The sequence below is a fragment of the Phocoena sinus genome, chromosome 15, assembly GCF_008692025.1.
Source record: "Phocoena sinus isolate mPhoSin1 chromosome 15, mPhoSin1.pri, whole genome shotgun sequence".
Lineage (NCBI taxonomy): Eukaryota > Metazoa > Chordata > Mammalia > Artiodactyla > Phocoenidae > Phocoena > Phocoena sinus.
The window spans coordinates 43721606-43746121 of record NC_045777.1 but is presented as its reverse complement, the minus strand read 5'-3'; the positions used below and the strand labels follow the sequence as shown (position 1 = coordinate 43746121).

Here is a 24516-nt window from a genome sequence, read left to right as displayed (position 1 = left end):
TCTCTTCATCTGAGATTCCTGGCCCTGGCGAGTTTCTTATGCAACGATCGGTAACACCCACTGGGATTGCGGAAGCACTAAAAGTTGTGTGTGCACGTTCAGGGTCAGGGTCTAGAAAAGATAACATACTTCTGGAGACCTTGAAGCTATGCGAGTGGCATGGGAGAAATTAATAATAATAATAATAAACGACCGTCCACATCATGAACTTTTCCCTTTTCCTCCAAATGACCCTCTTTCCTCAAAGACATTTAATTGTACCCCTTCCCCCCATCTAATGCAGTCAGTCAGTATTTGTTCAGTACCTGGGATGTGCCCAAGAGCTGTATGAGAATAAAACACAGTGACTTAAGGGGCCCACCATATTCATTCCACAATAGAAGATCATGGGAATGTTTAAATGCTAGATTGAGCGAGGTGTGTTATGAAAACAAAGCCTTAGAAAATGTCAGGAAATGTACCCTCCCCCACTCCCCGTGTGTACCCACACTCCACACTTCACCTGGAAGAGCCGGGGTACTAAGTTCCAAAGCAGCAGCCTGGAACGTTCCAAAGTACCAAGGACACGACACAGAGGCAGCCCACAGAACTCCACACAGGAGGCCACGGTGAAGGCATCCCCTTCCTTCCACTCTGCAACCCTCACTTTTGGAGGGAGCAGTGCACGGGTAGCCAGTGACAGTCAGGGGTCACGTGTTACGCTGCTGTCATGAGGGCCCGCCTGGTATATAATGAAAAGTCCAACTGAAACTGCAAACCATGCCCTGGAGGCAAAGGCAGGTCCAGCTGCGCCCCAGGCTGGTGTTCTCTCACGAAGAAAACAAAACTGGCCCCGAAGCGAACCCGAAGTCTAGATACACAAGTGCTCTGAGAGGTGAGAACCCAGGTCAGGCCGCTCCCGAGCTCTGGTGGCTGCGAAAACCCCAAGTGATATTTTTCAAACAGCATCAGCTTCTTCATCTGATAAACAGGAGCAAGGATTGTCCACCTCAGATGAGCCCAACGATATCTGCTCAGCTCAGTGGTTCAGATGAGAGAATGTAATTTTCTGATCCGGAAAGGATCCAGGGACAGTGGCAAGTTTACCAGGATAAGATGGCATCTTCCTCCCATCTGAGAAGTTCTTCAAGCCGGGAGGAGTGGACCGTGGCCTTTTCTGAGTGTTCCAGACCACAGCCTCGCAGCTCTGGGATCTGGAGCCAGAAGACTGGCTGTGCTTTGCCACGCTACAGGGATGGAGGGGGGATGGCATTCAGGTGGATAAAGACAGAGCACAGATGGTGCCGGTTCCACTGACCAGCACCTCCACCCACCTGCCCCCCTACAGGTGCACTGGGATTTGAGCGTTCTCTCTGGGCTGCTGAGGACCCACAGGAGCCAGTCCCACAAAGGGAACACGGCGAGGGACCTGGTGTTCTGGTCCCACCTCCGACCCCAGCCCTTTGGAAACTCTACCCCAGGAGCCCTGGCAGAGGAAGAGGTGCCTTCTCAGGGCCAAGGGGTCGGCGACCAGGCAGGGAGAGGCCTCTGCACCAAGGAGGGTTTCCTGGGGCATAACAGACAACGAACACCAGGGTGCAGCCAGTGCCAGCCTGGCTGGGGCACCGGGCACTTCTGTGCCTGTGACACAAGTGGGCTCACAGATTCTTTTCCTAAATCACTTTTGACTCCCTTCTGGCACTTCTTTCCTCCTCACTTCTTTCTCTCTGAAATCCCAACTGAAAACACCACTTCCCCCGCCTCCCTCAACGTTGGAAATGCAGACTATCTTGGGAGGTGCCCTCCCTCGCTCCCTCCCCACTGCCCACTCTCCTCACCAGGCTTATGCCCAGCCCCCTTCTCCCGACAACCTAGTTTTCCTCTCAATTCCCACTGCCCAGGGCCAGCCCTGCACGCGCATCAGACCGGTCTGACACTGGGTCGAGGTCCTGGAGTCTGGGCCCCGCGCCTGGTTTCACGGGGTTGATTGGCTGGTCAGGACCCGAGGAGATAAAGGCCTATAAAGTGGGTCCTTAGGAACCTCAGAAAGAACGAACCAGAGCCTGGAGAGGCCTTTAGGACCGAGGGGAGCCATCTCTTCTCCGAACCAGGCGACAAATCCGCCCTCCTAGTCCCCAGTGGATGCCCCCTTCCCCCAGCCTCTGTCACCCACATTCCCAGACACCGGGCCCGGGCCACCTGCCAGACGCGATCCCCCGCGGGGCCCGGCGGCCTGGGGCAAAGTTGGCGGCGCCTTCGCGCGGAGCCGTTCCCTCCTCCTCCTCCTTCCTGCCATCCCTAGAGCCCGTGGCCGCCGCCTCCGGCACGCGTGTCTCCAGGCTCGGGAGCCGAGCCGAGCGGCGCGCCCCGGGCGCCCCTCGCCCACCCGCCGGCCGGGTGCGCGCCGCGGGAGTCTCCTCTCACCCTCCTCTCCCGGTGGCCGGAGGGCCGGGCTCCGCCCCGCCGCCGCCGCTAGCTCGCTCCAGCAGCCCGGGCCGCCGCCGCTGCCCCGCGCCCGGCGCTCCAGTACGCGCGGGGCAGCCGGGGGCGCGGGCGGCGAGCGCAGGGCCGAGCGGCAGGGAGTGGACGGAAGGGGAAAAAGCCGGGCGGCGTGGGAGACAGCCGGGAGCAGAGGCGGGCGCCGCACACCCCGCGCCCCGCGCCCCGCGCCCCGCGCGCTCGCTGCCTCCGGAGACGCGCGGGCCGCCACCGGGCACACTAGCGGGTCACCTTGTCCGGGAGGTGAGTCCCGACCGCCACGGCAGCGCGGGCAGCGGAGGGGCCGGCGGGAGCGGGGCGGGGGCCGCGGGCAGGCGGCAGGGAGGCTGCCCCCGCGCGGGAGGGCGTCCTGGCTCCGCCTCGGAGCGCGCAGACCTGCGGCGTCGCGGCTCCGGGGTGAGTTCGGGTGGTCGGGGCGGCGGGACCGGGGAGGCGCGGGGTCGCCAGGCGCCAGGGAGAGCGGAGCGGACGAGGAAGATGTGGAGGAAGGGGCCGGGCGCCGGCAGCCCGGGCTGCAGCTTGGCGCCTCGCCACCCCAGGAGCCCCGGCGGCGCGGAGGCGCCGCTGTGCAAAGTCGGAGGGAGCTGCTGAGACCAAAACCCGGGAGCGCGGCGGAGCGGGGCTGCCCGGGGCGGTGGAGGCGCGCGGCGGGCATTGGCTCTGAGGGTCCGGGAGACCCCCTCCAGCGACCCAAAGGAGACCGACTGGGGCTGGTGAGCGGGACCGCCGCGGAGCTGGGGTCCGAGGTCCATCTGGGACAGGCAAGGGAAGCGGGCTTCGATTTGCCGAGCGGAGGGAAAAAGGAAGGCGAGGGTGCGAGCGCGCTGGGGATGGGGACTCCTGACCGACGACCGGGACAGAGACCGGGACTCTGGGAGCCCCTCGGTTCCGCGCGCGCTATCTGGTCCCTGGCAGCCGCGACAGCCCGGAGCCCTGGGAGCCGCCAGCCACAGCGCGGAGCTGGGAATGAGTGGATGCGTTTGGGGTTCAAGTTCTGGTCACAATTTCCCTGGGTATGATTTCTGCCTCTTCGTGCGCGCTCTCCAGGTGCGGGGAGAGAGAATTGGATTACAGGCAGAACGGGGCATTTTTCCGGAGGAAGGGGCTTTGATCGCGATGTTTTCTGCGAGACTCCAGTGGAGTGGGCGCTTACAGTCCTGCTTTGGGGAGGCTGCCAGTGGGGTCGCTTGGCTTTCCTGAAGGACTAGAGAAAGGGGTCTTCTCATCGCCTTCGTCTCCTTGGGTGCCTCTTGCACGCAGGGGCGTGGGCGCCTATCACCCAGACTTCAGGTGCGTGCAGCCCTTCTGCGGCGTCAGATGCGCTGGCGCCGCCAGGCTCCTGGCCAGACTCCTGTCTGCGCCTTCCCGGGCCACCTCCCGGGTTCGGGTTTGGTGCAGCGGACACTGGCTGCGGGCTTGGCAGATTTAGGGGCTGGGGGTAGGTGGCTCCGATTTGCAGTTAGAATCAGGCTCAGGCAGTGGGGCGAGCACCTGGGTCAGTGTATCTGTGGGTCCCCCTCCTGCCGGCCAGTGTGTTTGGTCAGAGCCCAAAGGGAGCGGCTTCTGCCCTGAGCAGAACTGCAGCCTGTGGGGCGAGCGGCCTGTAACAAACCCCAGAGCCAGCCAACTTTTTTTGCTGAGGAGAGATTGCTGGGCAGTCAGCGCTGGTGCTGGGATGTGGTCTCCTGAGGGGGTCTGGCTCCCTAAATGCTCACAGCGGCCAGAGTGGAGAGCCAGCCCGGCGGTGAGGCCGATGTCCGTTCTGGCTAAGACAGGAAGTGGCTGGAGCAGATTTTGGGATGAATTATCGCCAGCTGTGTGCCTGGTGGTTGTGTGGAATGTCTCTCTGGAGATCAGACCACAGGTGTGGGCCTGTGAGACGTTTGAGGGTGAGCCTTCCACCTCCCTCTCACCCTCTCTCCAACACCCCAGGGCCCCTTTGCCTAGAGCAAACGTTGGTTTGTCACTGATCTGGTGGCCTCTCCCACCCTGCCCCCACCTACTGCATGAAAATGGAATCGCCATAATCAAGAGGGCCTTGTTAAATAAAGGAAAAACTGGGGAAATCCATGTCTAAAGTTTTTTACAGTGGAAAATGTCAGTGGTTCGCAGAGGTGGGAAGAACAGCGCACTGACCCTGCAGTGTGCCCCTCATCCACCCTGCTGCCTTTCCCTCCTGTTTACCACCCTCCTTCGAGTTTGGGAGGCCCGTGTCTGAGGAAGGATTTGGAAACTTATTCCCAGCTCACTCCACTGCTGAATGTGGCCCATGAATCTCCAGCTGATGACGTTTCATTTCGTTTTCACATAACCATCAGCAGAAACAACTTCTTTGAATGATTCCATTAGAAATAGGTGATGTTAAAATAGAAACGAAGGTGCCCCGCTGTCCATCTGGGGGTAGAAAAGAAACCTGCTAACATTCCTGGAGGCACAAAGAGGGGGGTTGAAGGAGGAGAGGGAAATTCAGACCCTGAGAAAAGAGACATCTGAAACAATTACATTTGACTCCTGCCAGCGGACGTGCAGGGAAGAAACAGATTCCAGCTGAACCGATACAAGCAAAAGAACATTACTTTTTTGGTAAAAAAACAAAACAAAACAAAAAAAAAACTTTAAAACTCAATTCATAAGTCATAAGCAGTTCATTTCTTCCACATTTAGCATTGGCAGAAATTTTAAGTGCTGCACTGACTTGCCTCCCTCTCTCAGCTCTAACGCATATTTTCTCGGGAGTTATTACTATTATAAGAGAATAAAAAGATATTTTCTTATGTAAGTTTTCTATGGGCGACACTAGTTGGTGCTATTCTGAGGCTCATGAGGGTGCTAACATTTCATCTCTCAATTAGAGAACGTTTGCTCATCACCTGGTCACATCTGGAGACTCTGCTCCCTCAGATGCGTTCCGAGTGTGGAGTCTGTTGGCTGGAGGAGGTAGCCTGGGACCAGCCTCCAGAGGCCGTGGGAGGGGACCCCCATACCTACGTGCCCCCCCCTCACTCTGCACACCTCCGCACATTCTTTTACAGAAAAGCTGTTCCTAAAAATTGTCAGCGACGTGCTTGAAGGATTTGGCAAACTTTTGAATACCTTGATACGGTGCACTCTTTAATGGCATCCTTGGCCAGCCTCTTGTGATATGAATAACCATCCTGTAGGCCAGCACCTTTATGTCCTCCTTCCCCCAGATAAAACCAGCGTGACCCCTAGCTCCTCCTTTTGGCCTCTGTGGGGCCCGTGCACATTGCGGATCCTCACGGCCAAACGGGCCAATCGCAGTGCTGTGACCTGTAGTCTGAACAGACTCACGTCGTCAGCAAACCCTCGGACTGAGGGGGCAAAGGTGCAAAGGTTGAGGCACGGGGTGTTGGGTTGTGAGCATCGGCACAGCCTGGGGCTAACGAGAAGCAGAAAGGCCTGGTCCTTCGGTGGGAGGTCACATGAGGCTGTCTGGGGGGAAAGATGCTGATAGGGAGCAACACTGGGACCACATCTTTGGCCCGGCATCCCTGTCCTGGAGGCATTGTGCCAACATGTCGGAAAACAAAACGTGAAAAGTGTTCAAATATTAAATATTCTGAACATTGACCGTAGGCTGACCCGGATCCTGCCCGTGCCAGCAGAATTGGAGTAACGTAGGTAGCAGTCGGTAGTTTAAACAAATGTGATTCTTCTACGTTCTCTGTGCAATTTCAAATTTTTCCTGAGAGCTTATAACCATGTTTGAAACAGGAACAGCTGTAACTCTTTCAGGCACTGGGCTACAATTCAGTGCCCTCGACATGGCTTGGTTTAGATCAGGCAGCCTGAGGACCAAGGCTGGGAGGGGGGAGGGAGGGGGCGGGGGGAGAGAGGAGGGGGTAGGAGGGAGGGGGCAGGAGTCTGGAGACACAGGTGGTTGCCCCACCCCAGGACAACGTCTGGCATCCCAGTGCCAAGACAGGCCTCCATCTCCAGGCTCTGCTGCTTGTCTGTTGAATGACCTGAGATCACTTAACTTTTCTGAGATTCTCTTTCCTTCCATCCACGTTCCTTCCAGGATTTTGAAAACAAAATGTTTATGGTTGCCCCAGTTTTTAAAATAGGGATGACTCTGGTTTAGGAGCACTTTAGTTAGAGTCTTTGGATGTCGATGTCTCCCTGGGTGAAGTTTGTGTCCCCGTGGTTCTCAGGACACAGTGTGGGCCCCGGCCCATCCTTGCCCCTGCATCCGCCAACTTCTTGTTGGCAAGAGTCAGGGTAACGTCAGGGGCACCTGTCCATGTGGGTATGTCCTCACGTAGGAGCCTCCTGAGTGGTGTCAACATTCCCCTCGGGTGGGTTCAGAGGGCATGTGTGGAAAAGGTTTATGAAAGATACCTCTAACACAACTTGACTTAGACTCACATCACATTATAAAAGTTACATGATGCACATTCTTTAGGATAAAACGTTTTAAAGCAGGTTCTCAACAAACCGCAAAGCACCACTTACAATGCATGATGTTTTAAGTTACAAACGTTGTTTCGATCCAAAGTCTGAGTCATCTTGAACCGTGTTGTGATAAATAACCTATTAAATTGAACAAAATGAAATAAAATAAAATACTTAAGGAAAACAAAAACAAATAAGAGAACTGTTAGAACTAAGAATAACACAACCAGGAAACAATATACATGCGTAGAAAATAATAAAAATAGAAGTTGCTTCCTATAGATCAAGCCAGGGGACAGCTCTGCATTATTGGCTTGCATAAAAGAATTTACCGAGGAGTTCTATTAACATTATTCCAGAGAGGTGGAGGTTTTGTTCTTGCGGTTCAAATCAATATTCAGTGTAAAACATTTTGAGTTTTTAGTTCCCAGTTGGATCTTATGTTCATCACAGTCATTTTTAAACATAGTTCCTGATAATGCTATAGTGACGTTTAGGGACTGTGACTCTGAAGGAGAGAACATGAGTGTTTATTGATTGCAGGTTGAGTCTTTCATGAAGGGCCTGCTTAGTTTAAATTCTTTTTTTTCTTTGCGGTACGCGGGCCTCTCACTGTTGTGGCCTCTCCCATTGCGGAACACAGGCTCCCGACGCGCAGGCTCAGCGGCCATGGCTCACGGGCCCCGCCGCTCCGCGGCATGTGGGATCTTCCCGGACCGGGGCACGAACCCGCGTCCTCTGCATCGGCAGGCGGACTCTCAACCACTGTGCCACCAGGGAAGCCCTAAAGTCATATTTTTAAAACGTATTACTTCTCAAACATTTGACCTCATTGAGTAACCACTTTTCAAAGTGCCTCCCATCTGTTCCTTTCTTAATCTTTTCTGTTGGGAAGTGTCAGTGTCCAAAACAAAACCAAAAAGCAAACAAACATTTCAGACAATTAGAAACACAGAAGTCTTATTCCATTGCCTCAATTTTAAACCAAAGATACTTCTGAAGGAGACAAATAGTCTTGCCTCAAATATGGTGAGGCTTCACCCCTGCTCAGGGAAGCAGAAAAACGAACATGTGACATAAACTTACCGTTCTGCCTTAGGTGCAATATGCAGTTTTTAACCGATTCTCCTGATCCTGGCGCTCCCACCTTGGTGCCACGGGCTCTCAGCTGTGCAGTGTCTGAAATAAGAGGGTTTGCTTTTGAGGATTACAACGCGATTAATTCCTAGGTCAGGGCTGGGAAATACAGCCCTGAGGGTTGGGCTTAGGCTCTGTTTAGCATCACAGGGACTCCATGGATGCCCAGGTCATGCCGCCAAAGGTTGCTACCAATACTTCTGTTTCTGCAGTGTCTCAGATTGCCTTTAAATAAAGTATGTGCATTTCTGCAGCCAACCTTAGTATCTGAAATTTCTGCCTCGGCCCTTTCCCAAGTGTTTCCCTTTGAGGGAACATATCCATTCCAGTTGGGGTAAGGGTGCTGTGTCCTGTGGGGCAGCAGGAAAGGTGAAATGAGGCAGGTCAGCAGTGTGCTCTGGGTCTGAGCACAGGGTCTGGCCCGTGCCTGTGGCTCAGGCATTGGTAGATGTGTTTTAAGAGCCAGGCGTCTGCTCCAGACTGTGCCCTGTGTGCACGCAGACGGTGGAGAGGCCCCTGTGCTGGGCAAGTCCACCCTTCCCAGCCCAGCCCCGAAATGCCTTCCAGGGCCTCTCGCCTACAGACGACCCCATCCCCATTTCTCTCTCCTACTCTCTTCCTCTCCCCTCATGTCCTCCATACAAGCAGCTTCAAAACACAGGCTCTGAGCGGATGAATTAACATACTCACTGCCTCACGGCTTTGCTTTTCTACACTAAACCCAGAGACACAGAACACCCGGCTCAGTTCTCCATGCAGGACCGTAGCCCCACTCCATCACCAAGATGGATTTCTGTTAAAAGCCAATTTTAAGTAAAGGGAAGTCATCTCTTCTGTTCTAAGTTCATTCTCTGCCTTTCACTCTTATTATTTTCAAAGCTGTGGATGGAATGTGCCACCTGACACATGGGCACCCACTTCCTTGTTCCCTTTGCTCAGAATGAGATCTCAAGACTCTTGCCGGCATCTCTCCTAACACCCTTTGGACTCAGCACATACCTCCCGAGCGACCCAGAACAGGAGGGCCCCTGATGTGACTGCATCCCAGACCTTCTGTCATCCCCTTTAACCCCACTTGTCAAGTCCTCTGCACAATATTCTTGGCAGGATTGCCAATCTGAATGTTCGGGGTACAGGTGCATTACCTGTGAATAGGGACATTTGGGGACATCACCGTCTGTTCTAAAACCATAGAGGAGAATGTATTGTGGACTCAAACTGTGCAGAATAATGCCCTTTCCTTCCCTGTTGCTGGACTTGAGCAGTGATTTGCCAAGTCCCTTTCCAGGAAGAACACATACTTCAGGCTCTTGGGTCACAGACATAAGTTTCGTCCCAGATTCTAGTCGTCTCTGTGTGTGTGCAGGACAGACCTGCCCACTGGGCGAGTGGCTGCAGTGCAGCTGTGAACGCGTGGCTGTGCCCTCTGCCCACAGGTGTTTGATCGTGGTCCAGAGCAGGGAGGTTTTCACGTGTTCACGTACCCAGCACCAGCGCTCCATCAGGAAAGTGGACGCTTTGGAGGCACCTCCGCCCCCGCTTCCTGTTCACCTCTTTGCCCCCGGACTCAGAAGCTCCTCGGTGGGCACAGGCTGCATCCCGCTGGCTCTGAGCCCATCCCCACTCAGAGCCGCTCTGCCTTCTCCGGCTGCTCTGTGTACCCAGGACTGCGGCAGCCAGGCTCCCAGACGTGCGAGCAAAAGGGCTTCCCGGTGACCTTGATGAGGTTGGGCTCCCGAACTGTGGCCCATATAGAGCCGCCCACGTCTTGTGCTCCAGCTGTTCCAGGGCCCTGGGCTCCCACACAGGTGTCTGATCGCCTTCAGATAGTCCATTACCTCGTCCAATTTAGAAGTGCAGCCACGTCCCACTATGGGCTGGAGAAACGCTGCCTGGTGGGAGGGACCCTGGTCTATCTGTCATCAGCTCTTCTGTTCTGCTCGGGCGCTGGGACATGGGGTGGGGGAGGAGGAGGAAAGGGGCCAACAGCTTTTCCTCATTGGAGCTTTGGTTGTTCCCCTCTCTGCTGTCAGAGAGGCACCGGCAAATCCTTCCCCAGGGCCTTCCCAGGGCACCGCTCCCGCCTCCAGCCCAGATCTCCCCACCAGCCTTGAGTGTCCCCGCTCTGTCTGCAGAATGGGAGTGCGGCCTCTGCTGCTGCAGCCACCCTGACCTCAAGATCCGTGCTCCTGGCTTATCCACTCAGCTTCCGGGAGAAAGTGTATGACCTCTCGGAAACGTGTCCCCAGACCTGTGGGCATCTCTCCATCCTTGGGGCGAGGGCCTGTGGGCATGTGGATGCGTGCGTGCCAGAGGCTGGGGGCAGCAATGGGGGTGACGTGGGCCTGCTTCAGGAGTGGGTGAGCACAAGAGGAGAGGGGCTCTTGGGGTGACCGGGAGATCCTGGACCATGGACATGGCAACGGCAGAGCCCTGACCAGCCAGGAGGGCAGGGATGGTGAGTCCCTTGGGCTCCTGCCCTCATGGCCGCAGTAGGTCCTGGGTGCCGGGGGAGCTGGCCGCTCTTCAATGGAAACGGGGGCTGTGGGATCAGAGATGAGTGAGGCCGGGCCCAGGGAGGCTGAGAGCTGGCAGGAGGGGCCCCTCCTGCACCACGGGTAGCAGGGGCTCCAGGACCCTGGGGTCTGGACCCACCTGCAGGGACGCGGTCCTCAGCTTCCCCTCCCTGGGCAGTGGCGCAGCTCTCCATCCTCTCTCAGGTGGAGCTGCTGTGCCCATCTGAGCTGGTGCCTCACCCCAGGACTGGCCTGGCTGCACCAAGGGAACCCCACTGTCCAGTTTCCAGGTGAAACGAGGCGAATTCATGAACTTGGAGGAGTTGAGTCTGAAGGGCCAGACTGAAGCTTTCACAGCTCATCTGCAGCTTCTCCGGTGCTTATTCCAGGAAACCCACAGGAGCTTCTCCTGTTTGCCCCATACTGCATCTCCCTCCCAGGCAGGAAGGGAGGATAATGGTGGGAAATGTGTATATCATTCCGTTTGATTGGGAGTCCCGATCAAACTTGATGGGGTGAAACTCAGGGGTTCCCAGCCCGATCTGCAGCCTCATGTCGCCAGAGGAAGGGCCCTGTGTGTGGACCCTTCAGGGATCTGTTCGTTTAGTGTTTGTTTCAAGGTCACGTTTGCCCACCCCCAACCTGGCACTGAGCTTGGTGTGAAGCTCAGGACAGCTGCCCGTCCTGTGTCATCACTGGGCAGACACGCAGATGCAGATGCTCCATTCTACAATGGAGGCGAAGTGGGACAAACATAGCTGGGTCATCTGTCCTTCTGTACTTTGTGGTGGTTTCCTGGGAGAAGAGTGCCCATGCAGGTCACCAAACAGTGACCCAGGGTGAGCAGAAAGCCCAGCTGTGTCCCAGCTGGGAGGATGTGTGCCTGCAGCTGTCCAGGAGAATAGAAATCTCCTGCACGACACACCACGGTCAGAGGGGAAACTGTTTCCTCTAATGCCACAGGCCCCGGATGGCACAGAGAACATCCAGATACATTAAACAGGATGGCAGGCTGCCCAGTGAGACCTCTTTCCCGCTCTGGGCACAAGGCTTTCCCCAGAAGACAGAAACGTCCTTAGATGCTGCCCAGAAATGCTGGTCTTCCTGGAATTTGTATTCAGAGCTTCAGATATTTCAAAAATATATTTCAGTGAGTTAGACCCTGCCCATTGCTCCCCTTTCTCCTTAAGACCAAACTGGTGCCTTTCTTGGAGAGTAAAGTCCAGATGAACTCAAGTTGTTTCTTGGGGGCACAAATCAGAGGTACCCCGTCTCCACTGGAGCTCAGCTCAGCCCTAGAAAACATCTTGGGAGCACAGTCCTGACCTGCACCTCTCTCTCCTCTGAATCCTTCTTCCCCACCCTGACCTCCTTGTATTCCCCATCCTCTTGGCCAGGATGTGTGAGCCTGGTAGGAGCCCACAGTTTTCACCCTCCTCATACTCTGACCAGCTGAACTGTCCTGGAAGCATCACGTTTCTTGGCTTCAAACTATATTACAAAGCTATAGTAATCAAAACAGTATGATACCGGCATAAAAGCAGACACATAGATCGATGAGACAGAATAAAAAGCCCAGAAATAAACCCATACATATATGGTCAATCAACATATGACGAAGTAGTCAAGAAAATGCAAGGGGAAAAGGACAGTCTTTTCAATCAGTGGTGTTGGGAAAGCTAAATGGTCACACACAAAAGAGTGAAATTGGAGCACTATATTACACCACACACAAACTTAAAATGAATCAAAGATTTGAATGTAAGATCCAAAACCACAAAACTCCTGGAAGAAAACATAGGTGGTAAGGCTCCATGACATTGGTCTTGGCAATGATTTTTGGATTTGACATCAAAACAAAGGCAACAAAAGCAAAAATAAACAAGTGAGACTCCATCAAACTAAAAAACTTCTGCACAGCAAAGCAAACCGTTAACAAAATGAAAGGCAACCAACCTACTCACTGGGAAAAAATATTTGCAAATTATATGTCTGATAAGGTGTTAAAACCCCAAAATATATAAATAACTCATACAACTCAATAACAAAAAAAAAATCTTATTAAAAATGAGCAGAGGATCTCAGGGGCTTCCCTGGTGGTGCAGTGGTTAAGAATCCACCTGCCAATGCAGGGGACATGGGTTCAAGCCCTGGTCCGGAAAGATCCCACATGCCGTGGAGCCACAACTACTGAGCCTGCGCTCTAGAGCCTGCAAGCCACAACTACTGAGCCCATGTGCTACAATTACTGAAGCCTGCACACTCTAGGGCCCATGCTCCACAACAAGAGAAGCCACTGCAAAGAGAAGCCTGCGGACCATGACGAAGAGTAGCCCCTGCTCACCGCAACTAGAGAAAGCCCGCACGCAGCAACAAAGACCCAACACAGCCAAAAATAAATAAATAAGTTTTTTTAAAAAGTGGGCAGAGGGTCTGAATAAAGATTTTTCCAAAGAAGACATACAGATGGCCAGCAAGTACCTGAAAAAGTTCTCAACTCACCAATCATCAGGGAAATGCAAATCAAAACCACAATGAGATATCACCTCACACCTGTCAGAATGGCTATTATCAAAAAGACAATAAATCAGGTGCTGTTGAAGATGTGGAGAAAAGGGAACTCTCATGCACTGTTGGCGGGAATGTAAATTGGTGCAGTCGCTATGGAAAACAGCATGGAGATTCCTAAAAACATAAAAAATGGAACTACCATACGATCCAGCAATTTCACTTTTGGGTTTATCCAAAGAAAATGAAAACATTAACTCAAAAAGATATATGTATTCACTGCAGCATTATTTACGATAGCCAAGATATGGTAGCACTGATAAATGGACAAAGAAGATGTGATATATATAGCTATAGAAATAGACACATATATACACAATGGAATACTATTCAGCCATAAAAAAGAAGGAAATCCTGCCATTTGCAACAACATGGCTGGAACTTGAGGCATTATGGTAAGTGAAATAAGACAGAGAAAGATAAATACCATAGGATCCCCACTTGTATGTGGACTCTGAAAAAAACAAACTCTGAACTCATAGATACAGAGAAGAGATTGGTGGTTGCCACAGACAGGTAGGGCTGGGTGGGGAAAATGAGTGAAGGGGGTCAAGAGGTACTAATTCCAGTTACAAAATGAATGTCATGGGTTGTAATGTACAGCACAGTGACTAACGTTAACAATACTGTACTGTATATTTGAAAGAGCCTAGATCTTAAAAGTTCTCGTCACAGGAAAAAAGTTGTAACTGTGCCTCGTGATAGATGTTAGTTAGACCTATTGTGATCATTTCACAATATATACAAATAACGAATCACCTGTTGCTCACCTGAAAGTAATGTAACGTTATATGTCAATTATACCTCAATAAAACAAAAACACAACTGTGGAAAGGATTGCTTGGCCGCTTCTGGTGCTCAGGAGAACCCCATCTCTGGGCACGAGCTGTGGGTTGGGTACCAGACGACCCAGAAGCCTGCCATTCAAGAGCCCAGGGGATGCAGGTGAGGCCACCCGACTCCGGTGCTTTCCCATCTGTAAAATGGAGAAGATGCCTACCCACCTCTTTCTTGGAATTACTATGAAAATGCAAATAAAGGATGAAGTAGAGAGAGAACTTAGGTAGGGGAAGTGGGGAGGTTCAGTCCTAAAAAAAAAAGAAGTTCTGGAGATCTGTTTCACAACAATGTGAATCTACTTAACAATACTGAACCGTACACTTGAAAATAGTCCATGTGTAAATTTTATGTTGTGTATTTTACCACAATAAAAAATAAACCTATATTAGTTGGAGCGCTAAGGTTCTAATTACTAGCAAATAATTGACATGGACTCTTCCGACGTAGCCTCAGGAGTAACTCCCGCCACATCCCATCAACTATGTGTGAGTCACAAGTCACATTGTTTCTCAAAAGTATATTCTAGAATGTGATGCTATCTTAGGCCCATAGTCAGAAACTGGGTCATAGGTTAATAGCACCAGTTTTGCACAACACGTGTGTACATTAGTTATTACGTGAGTGAATTCTAGGTCTTGGGAATTTTGTTCAATTCCATCATTCTCCAGTGTTTTCACTGAAGAGATAAAAGGGACAGGTGAGGAAAAAAGGGAGAAGTTTCATGTCCTCGCAGGTCTATTAACCTCTCCAGATTTACATAGAAATCAGTGGCAAAGCCGATTTGGATCTAACTTTTTTGCTTTTTCACTTCTTATTTTCTTCTTTTCCTTATTTATGTGCAAAATAAAAAGGCCTGTTTAAGTCTAGGTTAGAACACAGGTTCTAACCTATGAACCTAGAACTGAAACAGCAACAATGACAGAAAACCAGGGGCACGGGAGCTGAACTATGGGGGTTGTTTTTCTGACATGATACGAGCCTGGAGGTGGGAGGTGCTGAGTCGGCACCTCAGTGGAGTCAGGGCTACATCTCTACCACCTCCTGGTTCCCAGATGGCTGCTGCAGCCCTGGACATCACATCTGAGGTCAAGGCAAAAGGTGGGAGAGGTGGACAGAGCCCCTCAGAAGACATTTGCCCACAGCAGTCTTTGGCCAGAGCTGTGTGTGTGACCACTCTTGGTTACAAGAAAGCCTTGTGTAAGGAGGAGGATTTAACTTTTCCAGCCTCCAGGTGAAGATGGGCAAAGATGATATCCTGTGGTGGGTTCTCCACTCAGCCAGTGACTGTTGCCCCCCTGTCAATGAGAGGAGTTGACAGGGATAGGGGTGGGATAGGAAGACCAGATCACGTGTACTTGTGAACAACAAGAGAAACACGGTGGTTTGCTGGTGATAAGTTGTGTGTAGTGTGTGTGGGATGGATGGCAGGCAGGTGGGTACAAGGGAGGTGGCAAACCTTGGACTTGAGCCAAGCAGCCAGGACTGAGGCCAGGCAGAGCCGCTCAGCTTGAGTGACCACACGCATTTCCTGGGGGCTGGTAAATGCAGGTTCTGGGACAGCGGATCAGGGCAGGAGACCCTGCGTCCCTGCCAGGCACCAAGATGTTGATGTTGCCTCACTTTGAGCGGCCCAAGTCCAGGTGCTTCTCAAAGTTGGCTGCACAGTAGATTCACCAGGGGATGTTGAAAATTGGTTTATGCACAAAGAATGTAAAGAATACAAATTGAGTTTAATAATGTTAAAGGAGCAGCTGAGTTGGCTTTTCTTACTGAAACACCTGTTAAAGCCATGCTTGCCAAACTCTAATGCACACAAAACACCTGGGGATTTGCAGACGTTCGGACCTGGGCTCAGCATGTCTGGGTCGGAGCCTGAGCTCTGCATTTCTAACAAGTGTCCAGTGATGAGGGTGCCGCTGGTCCCAGGTCGCACTTTGGGCGGGCAGGTAATGAAGGGCTGAGGTGGTGGGAGAGAGTGGGGGCATGGAAGAGGAGGACGGCACCCCTTGTCCCTGGTCTGAGCCGACGGAGGGTCCCGGCTGCTTAGTGGGAGATGCCAGCCTGCCGACAACAATTACCGGTCAGCTTGTGCACCTCACGTAAACTTGCACAGCCTGCATCTGGGGTCAAGAAATAGAATGTGCTTAAAGTTTGTCTTATGTAATATTTGTTAAAAACCAAGTTCTTAGTGTCCCTTTAATTTACACACTTAGAGGTAGAAAACAAATGCTAGAGTTGGCGACTGCTGTGCCTCTGGGTTTCCTGGGGGGGAGTGTTGCAGGGGTCGTAGCTGTGACCCAGGCTCAGAGGGGCCATCCAGGCCATCCTGCCATCTCTTACGTTTGTGCTCTGCTCTCTCCACTTCCAAATTCAGACCAGTGCTATCTTCTCAAAGAAAGTGATAGAATGTCTCACAAAGGGTCCAGCGCACCTCTTGGCAGACAGTGGGCATAATAAACACATGAATACATGTCCACATGTATAGACACACATAGTGTGCGTGTATCCATGTATGCATGTGTGCACACGCAGGAATCATGCATGTCTCCTTCCTTCCATAATATCTTGCCCAGTGGGAGGTACAGTAGCTTGTTTGCAAACATGGGCGACAAGGTTCCTCTCATCTCCCCACACCCCCCCTTTAAACAATGACACCCCACCCTCCCACAAAGAGGGGGAGTCTATTTCTCCACCCTTGGATGTGGCCTGGCCACCTGCCTGACTTTGACCAACACAGTGAAGTGGGAGAGTGATGTGCTGGTCCTGAGAAGCCCAGGCTTCTTCTGGACTCATTCTTCTGGACCTTGCCAGGCTTGTGAAGGAGCCCAGGTCAGCACATGGTCCAGCCAACAGCTACCAGGAGCCACCAGCCATGCCGGTGAGGCTGTCCTGGGCTCCCCAGCCCCAGTGGAGCCCCAGTGACTGTAGCCTCACGAGTAACCCCCAGGACAGACCAGCCAAGAGCCAAGTAGCCAAGCTCCGCCCACCTGCTGACCCAGCGGATTGTGAGCAAATAAAACAGCTGCCATTGTAACCTGCTAACTTTGGGGGTGTTTGTTACATAGCAAGTAATAACTGACACGTGTGGCTAGAAAAGGTGGGCTGAAAATATCTCCACATAAAAATATATGTTTGTACTGAATTAAACACTGCAGCCCTTGAGCAAACGTCAGATGGGAGTTCAGCAGGCCATTCGCTCCCCTGCAGAGAGGAAAGGTGGGAAGTGACTCAGCCGGAAGCCCTGGGCCCCTGTGGGGAACCCTGCCCCACGTTAGCTGCTGCCTTCTCGGCACCAGACCTGGCAGCCGGGCAGACATTGCTCCCTCTTCACTCACACAAAGTGCTCAAAACAGTGCCTTGCCGAGCGACCTCCCTGTCATCAGCTCTCCGTGTCCCTTGGTGACCTAATTGTGGCTCCACTGCCTGGAGCGGGTTGAGAACAGGTAGACCAGATGGATGAGCACCAGAGCAAGGTGGCAATAATCATCCAGGCTCCAGACCATCCCACGGGCTCTGGGACCAGCTGAAGGGGGCCCGGCGGCCTCTGTGCTGCAACCTGTGGACGTGGGTGCAGGGAGCCCACCCCGTGCACACACTGACTCTGCTTAGAGAGATGGATCCCCGCTGAGTCGGCCGTCGCTGAGGGCTCTGTATTCTGGGCCCAGGTGCCTTATCGACCAGCTGAGTGGGACCAGATATGAGGGTTTGCAGAACAGGAGTTAAATATGGAGGAAGACTCTCCACCAGGATTCTCAGCTAGAAGCACGGCTCCCGCGTTGGCCAGGGACTCTCCAGGGTGCTGCCGGCTCTGGGACGAAAGGACCAGCGTTTGATCCCCAGGTTACATGTAAAAAGCCTTTCCATGTTAGTCATCGTTTCTCCCGCAGTGACTCAGCCCTGTTCATGGTTTTGGCAAGTCGGAGCTGCCTGTGGAGGCTGAGACTCCTGCAGGTGCCCTGACCTAGAACTGGAGATCCAGCTCTTCTTAGAAGACAATATCGTAGGTAGACAAATGTCACGTTCCCTCCCCATTCCTTCACACGCACGCACGCACACACAGATGTATTCACAGAGACAACACTCACATACATACCAACACACACATGGGTATATCCACTTACAGAAACACACACACTCACACCCTGAACAGTAGACTCTGACACCATGAATGTCACTTCTGGAAGGAGCTGCTCCTGGGGGTTCCTGGGGGGACAGCAAGCCAGAGGACATTTCTGGGGACACAGACAGCCACGTGCCTGGACTGTGTGAAGATACCTCGTGGAATGCTTTCTTCTTCGCTAGGTGGCCCTCCCTCTAGTGCACTGGAGCCCCCGATTCGTCCAGCTGGCAGATCTGAACGTGGTCCCCAGGGGTGGGTCCGCTGCCCCTGTGCCCACAGGTAACAGCAGAGGGGCGGCAGGTGGGAGGTGGGCAGCCAGGAGCCTGAGAGCACGTGTCAGGCGAGGACGTGGGCAAATCTGGGGCCCAGGCTTTTAGGTAAGCGGATTCTTTCCGTTCTGCTCCCGCGATGACCAGTGGCAGGCGGAAGCGATGGGGTTTCTTCTGCCGTGTTCGGTCCTTCTGTGGGTTGGTCTGTTTCCACATGGGGGGAAGAGAACCGTCCCTGGAGGAGTTTATATAAGGCTTGTCTTTGCAGCTTCTTGATTTTTATTTATAGAGTTATTTTACCCAAAATAGCAGTTATGCTTTGCCTATGAGCCCTCGGGATGGGGTTTGCTTGTGGCCTTTGGGAAATGGAGAGAGGCTGGGCCGGAGGGACGGTGGCAGGGAGGTGGTGGTGCAAAGGGGCTATGCTGGGGACTCCGTGGTCCGCCTGCCCGGGTCTGAGCCCTGGCCTACACCTGGCCCTTGGCAAAGTTATTCAACCTCTCTGTGCCTCGTTCTCCCTGTGAATGAAGAGGAGGATCAGTTGCCCCCAGTGTTGTCTTGACGATTACCTGAGCTGAGAGGGGGCAGCGCTCAGCGGTGTTAGCCGAAGTCGGGCCAGCTCCCGGGGGCTGGCGCTGCCTCATATGGGGCCTTAACCGAGAGTGGGCTATGCACAGGGCGGCCAGGTGATGCTGGGAAGCTGGGCAGCCGGGTTCCCGGTGGGCACAGAGGAGGGGGAGGCAGATGCCAAGTCAGCAGCCCCACCGGACACTCTGTAAACTTGGACCCTCTGTGTGGGGCAGAGCTAGGGAGCAGAGAAATCCCAGGGGATCCCGGACCGCCTCCCTGGCCCAGCAGAGGGGGCCCAGTGCAGGCGGTCCTGGACTTCCTCAGGGCCAGACTGCTGTGCAGACGAGGGTGGCCGTCGAGGACAGGTGCCAGGAGAGGGCAGGTGGAGCCCTTTGTAACACAAGGCTATGGAAGCACAGAGGTGTCCTCACAAAAGTTAGGGAAACCCTGACTATTTTGCAAAAATCATCCTCTTTCCAGTTGCTGTGAAATCAGTTTTGTTGGAAGAATTAATTACACCAGCAAACCTGACCACGTGATCATCCCTGCTCTGAGAATTCACACACTCGTAATTATCTGTAAACCTTGTTAAAGGTTAAATGAACTCACTTCCTACAACGAGTTCCCTTTGGGGCATGAAACCCACGTGTGCACACACTGCCGTGAAGGTTGGTTCCCGGTTTAAGTGGATTTATTTCAACTGGATTTTCCCCCAAATCAAATATCCTTTGGAAACAGTAATCTCTTATATTAAAATAAGTTCTGGAGGTTTTCAGACGGCCTTTCCCTAGAGTCTCCATGCAGGGCTGCGGTTGGTCTGACCTCCTTGGTCACTTCTGCTGAGCTGACACTCTGTCCTGGTCCCCTCTGAGTCCAGGGTCACGGACAAGGTGAAGCCAGGGCCCCATAGCAGAGACATGATGCCCAGTCACAGCGAGTCCAGGTCGGAGCAGAACCAGTGCCTCCTTTCAGGCCCAGCAGTGGCTGGTCTGGTGGTGAATCGTGAACAAGCAGATTCAGGCAAACGCTCAGGTGTGAAGTGATCGTGGATGTGAATCAGTCACCTGGGACAGTGTGGGCTGGAGCCTTCCAGAAAGACTGGTTTTTCATCCTGCCAAGAGCTGAGCGTTTTTGAGCCAGGCTCTGATGTAAGTGACCTCAGGTGGCCTCAGCTGTCAGGACGTGCATCCCTGGGTGGTGTGGGGACAGGCAGGCAGTCTAGACTGTGGAGGAAGCAGGCTCACGTGACCGGCAGACGGGCCATTGGAACGATCTATGTGGTGGACATGGTTGGCATCTGTAAGAAAACGACTTCAGGGCTGAGATCCTAAGGACAGGAAGGATCCATCCGAGACAAGACATGCTCAGAGGGTGTGGGCACGGCAGCCAAGTTCCGATAGACCCACGCAGAGAGCCGGCCATGCTGAGGGAAAGGCGGGGCCGCAGGGCCTCTCCAGGCGGAGGGGCCAGGGCCAGGCTGTGTTCTGAGTCCATCGGGACCCTCGCAGGTGGTTGGAGCGGTAGCAAGAGGCTCTGGTTCCTGAGGGGTCCGACTCTGCTGTGCCTGTGAAGGGGAAGCAGGTGGGCAGGACATGGCCAGGGACTCCTGGGAGGGACTGGACTGCTGGGGTCGCGACAGGAAGAGGCGAATGGAGGATGGCTCAGGTCTAGGACCACGTGGCTGAGGGGCTTGGATGCCCATGAGGCAGGGCTCCTATTCTCTCACTGCTTGGTGTCCAGGGCCCAGAAGTGACCTGAATCCCAGCGGGCACTCCGAGCTGTGCAGAGCTGGGTCAGGGGTGGAGGGAGGGCGGGCTCTGCCTCGAGGCTCTGGGAGTCGGGGGCTTGGCCCCCTGGGAGTGACTGCCCGGCCACCCGCTCAGAGGGGGCCTGGTGGGTGCCAGTGTGGACACCACCAGCATGTGGCGGGTACTGAGCCTGAGGACTGGCTGAGCCCACCCAGGGGAGAGGCAAGAAAGGAAAGATGGAGAAGGGACCAGGCGTCATCCTGGCTTGTGGAGTCTGGAAAGGAGACTTGGGATCAGCCCAGCTAATGGGAATAAGGGGTAACAGACACCGTGGGCTCGGCCCTGTGAGATCTCAGGCCACGGAGGCCAAGGCTGGAGGGTCTCAACCACCCTCTTCACTTACCAGGTGTGGGGTCAGGGAGGCTGGAGGGGGGCAGGGGCTTCGCCAAGAAAGCACACGGGCAAGGGAATTGTGTGTGCGAGTGTGGGATTGTAACGGTAGATCAGAGATCACACTGTGTGTGAGGTGATCAGACAGTGAAAGATGTCAAGGTCCGTGGGTTGGAGCTCAGTGCTGGGGGCAATGGTGGAGGCTTGATGCTCTGGCAGGTGAGTGGAGGTATCAGAGAGAGGATGCTGAGGAGGGGAGGGAAGCCCTTGAGAAGCCGGGGAGCTGGGTGGACCCTGAAACCACAGAACAGTGACATAAGAGGTGACTGGTGGAGAGACGGTGGCAGGTGTGACATCGCCCATTTGTGAGCAGTTCCTGCAGGTGGCAGGAGGGAGTGGGCAGGGCAGGGGCTACCAGGACTGGCCACGGGGAAGACCAGGGACCCCATTCTGGTCGCTGGCCCCTCTGCTGTACAGAAAGCCAGAGTGGCTGTGCAGGGGAGCCCCCGCGTGCTGGGGAGGGGACCCCAGCGTGGTACCACGTGGTTCTGACTCTCTTGACGCCCCTGGTTGGGGGCACATGGCAGCCCTCCTCCCCCTCCGAGCTGGACCCACAGATGCCCTTTATCCCACGGGCAGGTGTGAGGTCCCTCCCAGCGTGCTAAGTTTCTGTGTCTGTGTAGGTGCCCCTGTTAGGAATGGTGTACACTGCTCAAATCAAGGTCCCAGAAATGCCAGTTCTCATTTGCTACCTAACACCAATCGGTTAGAAAGAGTTTCTGTTTATTGGAACAGTCACTCATGCACCTACTATGACTGTGGTCATTGACATCGTACTGACTACACTTACACTGGATAAATTTAAACTAAGACAAGGATTTGACCTGGCAAAGGACCCGTGTATCCGGGTCCTAGCAGCTCCCCTGCTAGGATGGGATTTGCCAACTCAACTCTTTGACCTGTGGAGAGGGAGGGGGGTCCCTCTGAGACGCTTCAGATGACAGGCCTGCCTCTGTGAGCAGGAAACGTCCTTCAGACTCCCCCACCCCGCCTGCTGCCCAACTTGCTGGAGCTCAGCTACGTGACCGCCTTTTGGGGTCCCCCCAGCACCTCCTTTTGGGGAGATACAAAGCACTCATCCTTTGTTTCCCCCACCTCCATTTATGTCCTGGGCATAACCCAGTTTATAATCTGAGCCCACATCTTTCCATTCCCCGCGGCTAACTTGTTCACCGAGGGCAGCAAGCCTGGGTGTCACCTGGGGTGGGACCAGGAGGCAGCTTGGATGAGACTCACCCCATTGACAATCCCAGCTTCAGACAGTGTCGATCAGGTTGGAAGAAACACGGTAGAGAACCTTCCTTTCTGACAATCCAGTGGGGATTTACTCAGGCAGAACTAGGGCCAAATCCTAAAACCTGGCCCTCACTTTCTTCAGGCGTGAAATAGGAGCAGTTCTGTGTAATCCTAAACTTTTGGGGGGATTGATCAAGATCACCTTGGTGAGGTATATGAACCCCTAGGCTAACTGTAACTGCCCGATAAATGGGATTGTTACTATTTTATATTCAGTAACCTTTAGGTTGACCTATGCTTCAGAAGCAGCAGGAGGGGAACCCTGTCTCTTGCATTTCTGGGTGCATTTTAGGGTAAGCTTGTCACTTTCTGCCAAAAACCCAGCTTTGTGTTGACGGGGTTGCATGGAATCTGCAGGCTGACCTGAGGAGTGTGGCCATCGCGACGGCGCTGTTTCCAGTCTGTGAACATGAAATGCCTCTGCCTTTACTTCGTTCTGTAATGTCTTTAATGGAGTCTGATAGCTTGTGGTGTACACATTTCAGCTCCTTCTGTTAAATGTATTTTATTCTTCTTCATTCTAAAAGTGTGGTATTTTATGTGATGGAATGAGGGTGGGCTTCCAACAGACCTGGGTGTAAACTCTGCCTCTGTTCCTGACCAGGTGTGTAACCAGCTTCTCTGGCCATCTGCTTCCTCCTCCATAAGTGGGCATCATCTCCCATGCTGGGGTCGGCGAGGTGATCACCCTGTTAGTGAACGTGAGAGAACTCAGCACAGTACAAGTAAATACTAGTTTTACTCCTTCCTTTACCACATCTGCAGTGAAAATGATGATTTTTTTCCACCTATGACATCTAGTCCCCATGCACTAAGTTAAAGTACCCCCAACAGAGTCGAGGAAAAAAAGATCTGTCTGCTTTTGTACTTAAGATATTTTAAAATATTTTTTTAAAATACTCTTTTTTCAATTAAAATTATTAATGAGGTGGTGTACATATTTTTAATTTTTCTTTTTTTTTTTTTTTTTGGCTGTGTTGGGTCTTCGTTGCGGTGCGTGGGATTCTCATTGCTGTGGCTTCTCTTGTTGCGGAGCACAGGGTCTAGGCGCGCAGGCTTCGGTAGTGGTGGCACACGGTCTCAGTAGTTGTGGCTTGCGGGCTCTAGAGCACAGGCCCAGTAGTTGTGGCGCACGGGCTTAGTTGCTCCCCGGCATGTGGGATCTTTCCGGACCAGGGCTCGAACGCATGTCCCCTGCATTGGCAGGAGGATTCTTAACCACTGCGCCACCAGGGAAGCCCTCACTCTTTTTTTCTTTTGAGTGATATAATTTTTATCTACTTCTAATTTTCAATTTCTCCTTATCCCCTACCCCAGAAAAATCCCTTTGAGTTTTTTTTTTTTTCTTTTTGCCCTAGATCCAGCTTTTATGGGCTTACTAAAGAATTTTCTCTCTTCCAAGTAGCACTAATACAACTTTCGTCATTTACTATCTCATTGCTGGCTCATATTTTCTTAGAAGCATGGAATTTTTATAGGACATTAAGATCCAAGGAGGCATCCGTGTCCAGGCCCCATGGGGCGTCATGCTTCACACACGGCTTCACCATCTGGCTCCGTGAGATGCTTGGATAAGCACAGCTTTAAAGATGCTGACTCTTATCAGTGTGTCTATCTGAACATCAGTGCTGCCCCAGGAGGAGCACAGGACAGAGGACGTGGGATTTCTACTTAGAAGACGCTGCTGGGGGGAGATGCATTTCCCACAAAGCGGAATAAATTACACTCGTGATCTGCCTCTGCCAGTCGGGACATGTGCTCAGGACCCCCGGGTGGGACCCACAGGAGCATTTTCTAATCAGTGAAGAAAATGGAAAGCAGAAACAGATGGCTTACCAACTCTACCACACAACCACTAAAAACCTGAAAAAGAATGAGATTTCCTCAAGCTAGCAAACATCTGGAATGACTTGGAGCTTTTAGGAAGATATATATCTACTGATCTAGGTACATAGTATATTTGCAGATTTCATATACTTAAGTATATTATACATTCTATTTTATACTTTATGTAGTACTATCTACGCTTTGCTTTGAATATGCTTTTATAGATAATATACTAAAATGCTTCAAAATTATTATTTAATCGTGTTATGGGCTGAGTGTTT

At 52.8% G+C, this 24516-nt stretch overlaps 1 protein-coding gene across 2 annotated transcripts in view; it reads left to right on the top strand.

Annotated features, from left to right (window-relative positions):
- The first annotated feature begins 2559 nt into the window (after positions 1–2559).
- SYNDIG1 (synapse differentiation inducing 1) overlaps positions 2560–24516 on the top strand; it is a 117942-nt gene continuing 95985 nt past the window's right edge. For both annotated transcript variants that reach the window (XM_032605591.1, XM_032605592.1), the window contains exon 1: positions 2560–2721. The gene's annotated coding sequence lies outside the window, so the exon portion shown is untranslated. The remainder of the gene's footprint in view (positions 2722–24516) is intronic.